Raw genomic sequence first — 11,534 nt, forward strand, 5'->3', positions numbered from 1 at the left:
GCTGGAAGGGGAAGGGGGGGTCGGGGGGATGTTGATTGTGAAGATTGTTATGCAATGATGAAGAATGTGTGTGTGTCACACACACACGGATACACAAGCGGCAGATTTAATGTGATGCACTATGGCAGAGCTAATTATCTCCCCATCATAACAATGGAGAGTTTCCGCTCAATTTATAACATACGTAACGCGAAACTCTAACCTACTCTGGTACAAGTCCATTCAATCATTCCAGGTAGCAGTCCTAATCAGGTAGCAGTCCTAAGGGGTTACAACATAGTAACATAGTAACGTATGGTAGCTTCCTATATCACACAATGTGTGTATCTAACGTTTCAAGGGACAAGACAGAGAAAGGAGAAGAGAGATTTGGATTCCGTATTCAGTTGAAACATCATGATGAAGAGGACGAAGAGGAGGAGGGGAACAACCTGGCTGAAGGTAGCGACAGGGTGAGCCCGAAACGGAGAGGAAAGAAGAGAGTGTAGAGGGAAATGAGAAGGAGCGATAGCGAGGAAAAGGGACGACGAGCTCGTAAATGCAAATGTGTTACTTAAGCGGAGGCATCCAGCAGCGTGGGACGAACACTGGCTGTGTGTGTTTTGTCATAAACGTCTACTGATACGATGTCATGGAGCGATGTAACGTTTCCGGAATCTCTGGGACACACACACGCACATACACATGTACACACACATGTACGCATACATGCAGTCACACTCACACGCACACTCACACGCGCACGCACGCACGCGCGTGCATCGAATAGCCTTGAAGAATAACGAACGTCAACTGCTGTAACAGGCTGTAAAAACAACCGCCGTGGTTACCGCAGTTACACATGGAAGTCAGCCTAGGAGTACTTTCATAGTGAGGAATCCACCAAACTGCTATGGGAGTCGCAGGCTGATCTGGTGCAGGTGCAACTTAAGCGTGGTCTATGAACCCCCAAAAAAACAAGCATGTCATACACAAATAACACATTCAATACAGACAAGTAGAGCACTTACATTCAACTTTTCACGTTGCTGTCATCCCAAAGATCATCGAAAGGTCCGTAAAATAGCCGCACAGTGGTTCAACACAGCCTCGGTAAAAATCCTCCGTAGCCCACACACACGCCGACTGGAGACTAGACGAACCGGACGCGCTGCGGAGCGGAGTCCACCTATTGTGATGTCTGGCTTAACTACCCCAACCTCTCTCTACCTCGCTCTCTCTGTACCTTGCCCCAACCTCTCTCTACCTCGGTCACTCTTTCTCTCTCTCTAGCCTGCCCCAACCTCTCTCTACCTCTCTGTCTCTCTCTCTCTTTCTCCCTCTACAATGCCCAACCCCCCCCACCCCCCCCACCCCCCTCTCTCTCTCTCTCTCTCTCTCTCTCTCTCTCTCTCTCGCTCTCTCGCTCTCTCGCTCTCTCTCTCTCTCTCTCTCTCTCTCTCTCTCTCTCTCTCTCTCTCGCTCTCTCTCTCGCTCTCTCTCTGGATGGCGCCAGCGAGACAGTACGCGGGGTAAATAATATTATGATAGACTAATAACTGGGTGGAAAGACATGCCGCTGCGCTGTCCCCGCGCTATTCAATTATTGACCACACAGGGAAACCTGGTCTTTCTGATGGACATGACTGCAGAAAGACAGCAGGAGGAGGAAAGAAAGAAAAAAATATTTTGGATGCGCCGGTTCGCGCCTAGCCTATTTGTCTTAACTACACCCCTTTCCCCATGCCCGCATCCCGTTCACAAGCCGACTGGCTGTAGACTCCTCACATCCCATTTGTAAGCCATTTGGCTCATTAAATGATAGTCCCCGCTCAACTCTGCGCCGTTAGATGGAGATTCATGAGTTTTCTCGCGAGGAGACGGACGGTGAGGAAGTGATCGCTGAGGCGGAGTGATTAATTGCACGGGAAGCAGATCTGAAGCAATTGGTTCTTCGGGCTGCTGCTGCCTACCCTTGCTGCTCTCTCCCCTCTTGATTAATAGTCCCCCAAACCTTAGACGACGGTTGAAACACACAAAAAAAACAACAATTAAAACTGGACTGGAATGCAAATAAGACCCCTCTGTCGAAAAGTTCAGCAATTTGGACGCCTGTGATATTTTCAATTTATCAAAAAAAAATTGGGGGAAAATATCACAGTTTATTATTTAGGCCCCTGCGTCTTGCCTTTTCCCCCTTAAATGATCAAGGCAAGGAAATGAGACAGAGACCGAGAGAGGTTATGAATGTCTTGAGGAGGGGAGTGGGCCGAGAGACGGTTGGGAATGGGCCAGGTCTCCTATAGGTCCGTATAGCTTCAACCTTCATGCGGTTATCACTGAGTGCTTTGGAGCGGCGATATTCCCAGCACAGCGCCGCGGGTAATTACAGCGCCAGGGCTCAGCCATGGACGTTTCGGCCTGTCAGAGTGCCCTTGAGCCCAGCACTGATGCCAGAGCGGGGATATGGGAATACTGTCATATAAGGATATGGGAATACTGCCATATAGTTAGATGGGAATAGTATCATATAGGGATATTGGAGTAGTGTCAAATCATAGTGATTTGAAAATCAAGAGAGACAATCAATCGGTCTGCCTGTTCCTCCCTCTATGGTCGCTCTTTCGCACACACACACACACACACACACACACACACACACACACACACACACACACACACACACCTTGAAAGAGAAGCACAGCCCATGTGAGTGAGTGTGTGGGCATGTGTGTGAGAGTGTGTGTGTGCGGAGGTTGGGTCCTCCAGTCTCTTGCTTGAGAAGAAAACAGGCGTAACATTCCTGTCCCGGTGAGGGCTGGCGCGGTGTGAGAAGCTGAGCTCCGTAGAGGACAACATGGAGGTCGACACACACACACACACACGCACGCACGCACACACACACACACACACACACACACACACGCACGCACGCACACACACACACACACACACACACACACACACACACACACACACACACACACAGCTCCGCCACAGGTCCTTCAAATAAACAAGCCCTCCTAGTCCTGTGTAAAGAGGGTGTGTGTGTAGTGAGGGAGAGGTGAGAGAGTATGTAATTGTGCGCAGGTGCATGTCTTTGTGTGAGTTCAGGTTGAGTTGTGTGTGTGTGTGTATGTGTGTGTGTGTGTGTGTGTGTGTGTGTGTGTGTGTGTGTGTGTGTGTGTGTGTGTGTGTGTGTGTGTGTGTGTGCCTGTGTGTGTGTGTGTGTGTGTGTGTGTGTGTGTGTGTGTGTGTGTGTGTGTGTGTGTGTGTGTGTGTGTGCAAAGAGGAATGTTCTTTGTACATTCTTGTCTTTCCGTGGGTATTTGCATTGCTTTGAAGCTTGTGTTTCATGGTTAACACTGATAACGTAACAGCAATGTTCTGAAAGCAACTCTTCATGTAATTCAAATAGTATAGGAAAACATAGCAGTCTCATGCATATTGGTTCTGCATCAAACTAAAGTGATTGAAATGTTATTTTGGCCTTACTGGGCGCGTAACACTCTAACTGAACCATGCTTAATGCATGGGTGTTCGCACACGTATGTTTTTGGAGGATTACCCCAATGTAATAGTCATACAGAAAGGCTTCAGCTGGGGTTAGACATGAAAACCTTCTGGACTATGGGATGGCAGTGTAAATGGCAGTTAATTTTGTCAATAAGTTATGCCACTTTACTTTTTGTACTTTTATTTGACGAGCACCACTCTTATTTTGTTACTTTCTGTTATCGCTAGACTTCCTACTCCGGTCTCGGCAAAAACCACATGCTCACAATGCTACAGAGTTGGTAAAACATGCAAACGAACTATTTACACGTCGAATCCTGTGTTAAAACTTGTAAAAGGTTATTTATTGTTCACTCCGTGTTTTTTGTGTCATTGTATTTCTCGTGTTAAGACAGTTACCGGACTGTTTGTTTAAGTAGAAAATGTGAACATGATTTCTATGTACAGAAGGTGTTAAAATGCCAGTGGTGAAAGGAGGAGAGAAGTCCAGTTGAAGCTCTCTGCATCCTTTGTGGTAATCCCAAGAGGGCAGCTAGAGGCAGTTTTCATTACTGACTTACCTAAATGTTTGAATCCCAGAAAATGTGTGAACATAGTCACATACAAATAAAACATTATTTATCCCAGACAGGAACGTTTTCTTGATATAAAAGATGAATGATGTTTAAGCACTGTCATCACTGCCCAATTCTATAAAGATATCAGATTTTAGGCTGGGATGAGTCACCCATGATTTAGCTCACTGTCACCTCAAGCCTTTATCAACAGCACAACCAACGCTGAATGTGTCTCTAAGGGGTTTCTAAGACGAGATTCCACCATCCTGTTGGGGATAACTGCCGTTAACCAGTCGGCCTGGTCCTACAGAGGTTCAGGATAGTGGAATAGTGGATTCTAATTCCACTATCACATCAGACCACTAAACAAAGATTAAAATATCGACGTCAGCACTGAGCTTTCATTTTCCTACATGACCTGCTTGTTTGCAATGTTTTTTTTCTCGTATATTTGTGTTTGTCCTATATCTATACTTTGCAATAATTACATGATTAACAGAAATTCAGGCATTTTTATACCATGTTTATTCATTCATTTGCAGTGTCCTTTCTCTCAAATGAACCAAACATCTTTCGTCAAGATAAGACAAGTGGAGGCTATAGAAGGCCTACTACAGCCTACACTCTACTTATCTGGACGAGTGGAGGCTGTAGTAGGCGTACTATAGCCTCCACTCATCTTATCTCATCTCATCTCTCTCTCTCTCTCTCTCTCTCTCTCTCTCTCTCTCTCTCTCTCTCTCTCTCTCTCTCTCTCTCTCTCTCTCTCTCTCTCTCTCTCTCCCTCTCTCTCTCTGAAATGAAGACGTGTGAGAAGGGCTCCCCGCGGCGTGTTTATCGCACGGTGGGACCCTGAGAGCCGCCGCCGACGCCTCCCAGCCGGGCCCCTGAGGAATCTGCCCCGCCCCGCACATCAATATTAGCTCAAGGGGTCGTCGGCAGGAACACAGGTACCCCGCGGGGAGGGAGAAAGGATCTTTTATGCAATCTGCATTCTTTGTCCTTCGACCGGCCGCGCCGCAGATCTCACTCTCCCTGCGGCTCGTTTCATCTCCACCGCTCCTTGTCACTCCCTCAGGGCTCGCTCACTCTGTCCCTCCGTGGCTCCTGTCCATGACTTCAAACTCCTGTGAAGGATCATCTGTTCATCTATGCCTATGTCCATTCCTATGTATATGTATCTGGCCGTCTGTCGCCCCTTTCTCACAGTCCAGCCTTTTTATCTCTCTCTCTCTCTCTCTCTCTCTCTCTCTCTCTCTCTCTCTCTCTCTCTCTCTCTCTCTCTCTCTCTCTCTCCCTCTCCCTCTCCCCCTCTCTCTCTCTCTCTCTCTCTCTCTCTCTTTTCACTCCATCCTCCTCCTCCCTCTCTCGTTGCTCTCCTCTCCTCCCCCCTGCCTGCTTGTACTGTAGGCCTCCTATTGTTGTGTTTAGAGTGTCGGTGTGACGAATGCATGTTAGTGTAATGCTAAACCCAGCATTTATGTCTGCCTTCTGCCTGGGCGTCGGGTAGGTGGCTGGCTGGAAGACACGGCATCACTCAAAATAAAGATCTGGAGTCAGATGTTGTTTTTCCATGACGGGACGAATTCCAAACCTGTGAAGTGCATCGGTTCGTTTGATCGCGATGACCCAGCCATTGCTGATATTCCATTACAATGTTTATGAATGATCAATTGATTTACTATCCTTAATATTATACTATATGTATTGTTATTGTGCATTTGATTAGTGTGCAGGACTGTGTAATGGGGAGGCATGACTTATTACCAAAATTTCCAAAAAACGTCTGTGAAACAAAATATATATTCCCCAACCATAAAGTACCAGCTGACTGGCCGGAGGACTTGAGAGAACGACTCTGTAACAGAATCCTAATCAAAACATTCCTCTGTACTTGAAAAATGGTGCCGTACACGGGTAAGCAGTCAGGAGATCAGGAAGGCAAGGCAAGGAGAGCACAAAAGGTGACATCGGGTGAAACTAGCAGAGATCAGAAATCAGGAACCAGAGTCAACACCAGAGGAAAAAACGGTTTGACACAGGAGAGAGGACTGAGGGAGTGAAACACCAAACTGAATACAGTAGGAAGGGGAGCATAACAAGAGACAGGTGATACTGATCAGGGCGTGGGTCGACAATCAAAGAGGAGGGAAACACACATGGCAGTGACTGAGTGACTAACAAAGAAAACATGGAAATGATGACTGAATGAGTCAAACAATAAAAGCACCACCTAGGGAGCAGGGCAAGAGGTCACCCATGATATCACCCATTGGCTCTCTGCTCTCGCTCAGTGCACCATTATATCCTTATCGCCAGGTGGTAAGGTTGTTTTCTAGATCTGTCTCTCGTGTACTGTACGCAGTCAGTCTGTCTTTCTGATCTCCCGGAGGATCGGAAGTCAATTATTGACCTCTCTGTGCCTAAAGTTTCAATAGATAGGTTTTTATGAAATGCTGTAGCATTTATAACACTACTAGCCCGGAGACAAATTCTTTTGCTCTGGAAGTCTGTAACACCCCCCTCGTTTAGACACTGGATCAAAGAGGTACTCTCTGTGATCCCATTAGAGAAGTTAAGATATAATCGGAGTAATTTACGGGACAGGTACATTAAAACCTGGGCCCCCTTTATAGAATTTGTTGAAAATGTATCCTTCACATGATGTAATTCTTTACATATCAATGTACTGCCAACTGGATCTACTGATGTATGTCATGATGATATATGTGGTATAACGTTACAGGATATTCCCATTTTGAGAATTGTAAAGTGATATACAGGAAACGTTTGTAACTATGTTTTGTGTACCTACCTCTACTGTTTGTTTGTTTTTGTTTGTCTTGTTTTGTGTTTTGTTTTTTGGTTGTCTTTCTTTTTTTTTTTGAGCCTTGGGGGGTGGGATGGGGTGGGTTTGTGATACATTGTATCTGTGTCATTCTTTTTTTTGCAAATTGAAAATCTATAAATAAAGTACTTAAAAAAAAAAAGAAAGGTTTTTATGGACTGCAAATGCAATTCCAGTCCATAAATGGCCGATAAACAAGAGAACGCTAAAATGTTTACGATGGATTGGCAGTTCCATCGTACGTTACAACCACATTAGCAGATACGCTCATGTGTGCATATTCAATGTCCTTTTCTGATTCGTTCACCAGTTTACATTTCTCTGCTAAAGACAGCATGAAATTGGACGTATGAGTCATTATTTAATGTATAACAAAAGTGAAAAAAATGAATTTAAGTCATTTCACAAACTAATCTAATCAAATGGAGCTTCCTGTATTACAGCTGAAGCTCGTTAGCTGAAGAATCCCAAAAGCCAACACAACGCTGGCTAGCGTGTGTAGTTGCCTTTGACTCGATCTGATTAAATCCCAGTGGATCAAATCTAAGTCCACTTGGTCACTTTGTCTTTAAGAAGGGCGGCGTATTCGTCACTGTGTGCGAGTACGCTCGCGTGTTTGTCTGTGGTTGTGGTGTAATGGTGGTGTCTGTGAGTATGCTTGCATGTGAACATGAACATGAATGTGTTTGTGTGAACATTTACATGAGTGTGTGTGCGTGCGTGTGTGTGTGTGTGTGTGTGTGTGTGTGTGTGTGTGTGTGTGCGTGTGTGCGTGTGTGTGTGTGTGTGTGTGTTTGTGTTTGTGTCCTAGCTCTAGGGTCACACATTCTGTGGTGGAGACCCCAGACTCACATAATCGTCTGCTAGTCTGTGTTTGATTAGTTCTGTCTGGAAACAACAAGAATTGTTTTCTGTTCCCATCACGCTCAAGTCAACGGGGAGGGTCAACGCTAATTTCAACATCTGACACACATTTAATATATTTTTGATGGATTCAAAAGTGACTGTTTCACATGTGAACGTTCTCCAGTGTATACACTGTGCGTGTTTAGGGCCAAGCTCATTACCTTTACAACGAACATGTTAAAAAGCATTTTTCTACACTAACGAGCTCCCTTCAGAGTATGCATATACAACGCTCTCATCGGTGTACAACCAAAACCTGTCAAATATTCATACACAATTATACACCAACATGACCTAGATGTTGTTCAGAGGACGAAGAATGTGTGTATCTCTGCTGCTTCAGATCATAAGCACTGAAATAAGAGTCGCTTTTAAAAAGAAACATCCTTTCTGTCCACACTGGGGAATGGCGCGCTGTTAAATTTACATATGACCTGCTCCGTGTATTTTTTTAATAATCCCTTTGACAATAATGATCCGACACCCCGCAGCAGGTGTGACGAGTGGATGTGGGCCAACCAGCCCGTCTCTGGCTGTTGTGATCCGTCTCTCGGAAGCAGCAGGCCCCGGCGCGCTGGGGACCGGGGATAAATAGGCCTACGTGTTTGTAATAAATCCCTCGTAGCGTTCAAATTCGCAGACGGTGGTTATTAACGGAAAATGTGAGGCAGCAGGATGTGTTGCCATAGTGACAGCTTTTTTTTTTCAAGGTCTATAATGAAGACGATCCGTTATTGGTAGGAAATTCCACCTATTCCAAAAAAGGTCATGAATTGCTTCACACCTAGTTTGTCGTGGAGATCATTTCGAAGTGCTCCACTACAACAGGTTCATTTCCACTATAGGCACACCAACGTAGGCCTATGTGTAAGGCAGGACAGCAGTGACTTCTAGGTTTTGACATTAGGCTACAATGTCATAAAAGTGAACTCATTGATATCAAATTCCTCATTGTCCATCCCCACTCTGCTTCGTTTGGCGCACCCCTGCTCTGAAGCAGAGCCCTGCACGTAGCTCCAGCCGCCACCAGCCAGGTACCACCGCTTCACCTATTAATGCAGATGATTTAAAACCTCATCTTGAGACGGGTGGCATTTAGATAAGCTATTTAGAAAATACCCTACAGTAGTAAGTTGTACCCCCTGACTTATTAAAATGCCTTTTTTTGCCCTTTACTTAACACTGTCATTGAATAGGATTTATTTGATTAATTTCAACAAAGGAAGCCAAAAATAAAATAAAATAACCACTAGAACCTTGAAGAACAATAAGAGCAGTTGTCTTAGGCCTATTTGAAATAGATTAAAGTAATAGCTAGTGTAGGCCTACAATAAGTAAAACGTGATAATGTTAAATTCTAGAATTTGAAGATATTAATATCTTCATGACGCAGGAGGGTGAGCAGATGATCATCATAGGATCCAGGACTGGAGGCTGCTCCCCTCCCCACCCACCAATACACCTCTATCAGAGACCTTGTTTGGACTGTGTTCGGCTTGAGAGAGAGTCACTTGTGTGCACTGTGTGTCAGAGTTTAGTGTCCCTTGGCTCGCCGTGTGAGGTCAGACAGATGCTAACACACGTCGGTGTGGGAGCTTACCGCTTCTTTAACTACCACCTCACCAGGAACTCAAACAATAACGAGAAGGGTCTGGGTTGAAATGTACCAAGAAAATTCCAACATGAATTTATAGCTCTGGTTGTTGGGAGTATTTCTCTAAATTATATACATTTCACAATCAGTCCATTCTTCATGCGTTGACCTTTCAGAAGGACGTCCTGATGTTATCTTCAGGTCCCTGTGAATCGCTCTGGTCCCAAAAGAGCGTGGGTGTGGAGGGCAGGGGGGCGACCACCAACAGACCGCTGGCTCCGTAATGTTATTATGCCATGGCATTTTGACAGCAGAAGTGTGAGTCCCTGCTTCTTTTAACGAGTCTTGGTTTGGTTTCATTTCCCGGTGGGGTGGATTCAATAGGAGTGATCTGACTTCTCATTTCTCTCTTCTGCTTCTCATTTTCTTACAAGCTAAATCAAAAAACCAGATCAATAATTCTCACAATATACAATATATCTTTTCATATTTGTTATACTTTATCTTGCATAGATATTTTTAGATAGATTTGAAACATGTGCACGATGATAACAAATACGCTCATAAAATCCCTGCATACGTATTCAATAAGCATTTTCTCTTCTCAAAAAAAAAAAACACTCCCTCCCACAGAGTTGAACATTGCAAGCAGAATTCTCATGAAAGCCTTGTTCTATAATGTCAACATCAGATATGTGCATTTTTTTGTGATTTCTTCTGTGGGAATTTGGAATCTTCCCAGCATCGTACTGGAAAATCTCAACCATTTATAATATATATTCTTTAGCCCTTTATATTAGTGTTCTTGTTAGTGTAATGGTCAATGGAGGTCTAAATAGTGTTTACGCACATTTACGTTACAGAACACTGTGTAATAACGTTATTTTTTATTTCCAACATTAACAACCATTTGTAAAGTGTTCCACAATACACATTATGTACATAAAGGGTTGTAGAAAACCCCTTTCTCTTGATCCACCTCTCATCATATAATATTTTATGGACATAATATTTTATTTATTTTTGCAAACAATTGGACACACACACACACACACACACACACACACACACACACACACACACACACACACACACACACACACACACACACACACACACACACACACACACACACACACACACACACCCCTCAGTAACACCAGATGAGGGACATGCTCCTGCTCTATTCTTGTATTTGACACTTTTTAAAATGTATTTTATAGATATGTCATAGGTATGCTGATTACTTTATATGGATGAATTCATGTGATACAGTGCAGTTAGATTCCAGCTAGATACCATGGGGACTGCCAAATCATTCTTAAACCGTTGTGCTCACCTTTCTTTTGAAACAAATCAGTCAGTCGTCTTCCCTCAGCGTGTTTCTTTTCCACCATTCCTTCTTTTGTTACCCCGATTGTCTTTTTTCTTGGAAAGACATAACTATCGTGGCACAAATTAGTGCGCCATTATTAGCATTCACTCAACAAGCAATTAGCTGCGTTACTGTTTTGGGATATACTGGGGATAATTGTTACATATACGCAAGGATGCTGACGCAGCTTTGTTGTCCCAAGAGCAAATAAGCAAAACAAACCAAATGGGTAAAGAAGGCCTGTTTATTTATAACAAGTGTTCAAATATCATCCAAAGGACTTCAAACCATTGAGGAATAAACATAAACCCTGATGGGGGAAATAAGTGGGGTGACCCACTGACAAGTCTGGTTTAGATCTGAGTTTAAACAGTCTAGTTTGGGTTTAAGATTACGGTTGGTTCAATGTTTAAAATGGGAAATTTGAGGTTAATTTTAGGCACCGTTTATGTAAGAGAGCTTAGGAGTTTGGGTGTTGGGTTACGGTTAGGGAAACGATTTTAAGCATTTAAGAGAATTGTAGGTATTGGGTTGAGTTTAGGGAAAAGATTTAAGGCATTTTAGAGAAGTTTCGGTCTTGGGTTGAGGTTAGGTAAACTATTTTAGGCATTTTGGAGAAGTTTGGGGATTGGGTTACGTTTAGGGAAACGACTTTAGCTATTATAGAGAAGTTTAGGTACTTGGTTGAGTTTAGCTGAACGTTTTTAGGCATTAGAGATGTTAGGTTTCATTTCCAAGTTCAGGTATAAGGTTAGCGGG

The 11,534-nt window shown here is 43.9% G+C and overlaps 1 protein-coding gene across 3 annotated transcripts in view; it reads right to left on the reverse strand.

The window, feature by feature from the left end:
* The window catches only part of gpr4 (G protein-coupled receptor 4), a 33,989-nt gene extending 32,690 nt beyond the window's left edge, over positions 1 to 1,299 (reverse strand). For 2 of the 3 annotated variants that reach the window (XM_030381151.1, XM_030381154.1), the window contains exon 1: positions 1,011 to 1,299. The gene's annotated coding sequence lies outside the window, so the exon portion shown is untranslated. The remainder of the gene's footprint in view (positions 1 to 1,010) is intronic. The other variant, XM_030381152.1, reaches the window with a different exon arrangement.
* Between the last annotated feature and the right edge of the window lie 10,235 nt (positions 1,300 to 11,534).

This window comes from Gadus morhua, chromosome 16 (genome assembly GCF_902167405.1).
Source record: "Gadus morhua chromosome 16, gadMor3.0, whole genome shotgun sequence".
NCBI classification, from domain to species: Eukaryota; Metazoa; Chordata; class Actinopteri; order Gadiformes; family Gadidae; genus Gadus; species Gadus morhua.